We start from the raw sequence: 2236 nt of genomic DNA on the forward strand, positions 1-2236 counted from the left end.
CGGCCAAGAGTAGCACTCACTGAAACACCGAAAGTGGAGACTTGAAATAAAAACGCGCAAATACATCTATTGTGTCTACACAACACTGTTTTCAACAGATTGACTACATATCATTTGAAATGATAACATTACTTGTTTCCACTTCTGTTGTTGAAGCAAACTGGATTGACTTAGGTGGGTAAAACGTTAGGCTACAGTTTAGCAACCAAACCCTATCGTGATTCTACTCGGCTTCAGTTAGCTAGCTCTAGATATCTTGCTGAAAAATAACATGACAAAGATCTGGACAAACATATGCATCGTGAATTGTAGATTTACAAAACACAGGTTATTAATTTGAATGAAACACAGTCAGGAACATGAAACAACGTTAGCCCCATTGCCAATAAACTATTCTAAATTATCACACATTCTACCTATGCTCTTGCGTTGGCAAGCTAAACTAGTTTACATGCCTACAGTCTGGGTGTTACTAGTAACAGTTACTAGCAATGCTAACGTATCCTGTATCTAGCACCTGCCTTTCTCCAGTTCTTTCAAATAGATTATCTAGACAGGCGTTAGCAATAAGTCAGACTGCTGTTCGTTTTCTGGCTATTTTTTCGGAAGCTTCCCTTCCAATGCCGACTACAGCTAGTCTAGCTAGAGTCATTTGATGTGTGTAGAAACGTATTTAGCTTTCTACCTGGTATGCTATATACAGGACACGTTAGCATGGCTAATAACTGTTGGCACAACATCATACTGTCCTTATAGTTTGCGGTTGCAATGAGCATACGGTCGGAACAGCACCTATTTCCAGGCTCAGGTTCCTAGCAAATCCTGCTTGAAATTGTCCAAGGTTGTCAAAACTGTCTTGGGTGAAATGTTCAGAGCAAATGAATGATGGAGTGTCGAACTTCGCCGGGATCTTCTCATAAACAACAGCAGCCATGCCTGTCGAATGTTTGGCTCCTTAGGAAGACTGAGTGTTAGCCTTCCCTGTACAGCCTGGAACACAGCATTTACGACCGTGGTCCATTTTCAATATCCTTGTTATAATTCAAAACGTTCTTCTTTGTAATTCCTTATAAGTAGCCTACGCAGAGCAGCGCGCAGCTAAACTAGTATCGGAGATAGACGCTACCTCGGGCTGGTCTGGATGTACATTTTGGGGCGTGACAAAGATACAGACCAGAGCCAAAAAGGGCGGTCCCCCGTCCTACGTCACACCGGTGGCTTTGTTGAAAAGCTAGCGTTTTACAGCCACATTTTTTCTTTTTGAGATTTGCATAGGAAAGAGGTGTCAATGGACTTTGATATTCACTGTATGTTCATTTTACCCACCGAACTGTCGTTATTCAACTATGACAAGGTAAAATCGGTTTTGCAATCAATCGCCCCTTTAAGAATTATACATTTTTGGGACACTTCCGGTTTGGCGAATGGCAGAGTAGGCAGCAAGCCGGAGGAGCTCTGTCACAAATTTGACATTTATGGGACATTCATACATAGCCTGACGTTGTCATACAATTCTAGTCAGAATATGAGTCTGAAAACTCTCCGTTGGGCTGTGACTACGGGGCGTGTTTCAACCGAACTCGTAAAACAAATGCCTCTTCGCTCAATTGGATAGACCTACAACCAATCAGAGTAACGTAATATGTTGTTTGTTGAAAACGAATTCAACCCAAGCGCTCTTTCGTGACGTTGTTGATTACGTTACTGTTGATCATCTGTCCATCATCGTATAAAGCCCGCCCTGGCAATTTCATTGGTCCGTCCCGATTCTGGTTTTCTGTAGTTGTCCCCAATACGAGACCCTCCAGACCCAACTTCCCGACCTAATTTTTTTGTGGGCGGGGAGAAGTTGGGCTGGCAGCCAGGCTAATTCATAGATATAAATCATGGAAAACCAACCACACTGTGTGATAACTTGAATTAGAAGGAAAGAGAATCCGATGAAACGAGTAAAATGGACAAAAAAGCTTTGAGGGCAAGGAAAAACGAAGAGAAGGACGCCGCTAGCATCCAGTCAGCTCGTCTAGCTAGCCAGGACTCCACACACATGGAGGGCGGCACGTGCAATGTGACTGAACTTGAGAAACTACTCGGTGCCATGGAGAAACAAATTATTGATGACCTCTCAGCGCGAATAGCATCCAACCACGCCACCATAGCCAAGCACGACCAGACGATTAAGGGTATAGAAGAAGCCATGACTGATCATGAAACCCGAGTGACGTCTCTGGAAGCT

This window comes from Hypomesus transpacificus, unplaced genomic scaffold (genome assembly GCF_021917145.1).
Source record: "Hypomesus transpacificus isolate Combined female unplaced genomic scaffold, fHypTra1 scaffold_65, whole genome shotgun sequence".
In the NCBI taxonomy this organism is placed as follows: Eukaryota; Metazoa; Chordata; class Actinopteri; order Osmeriformes; family Osmeridae; genus Hypomesus; species Hypomesus transpacificus.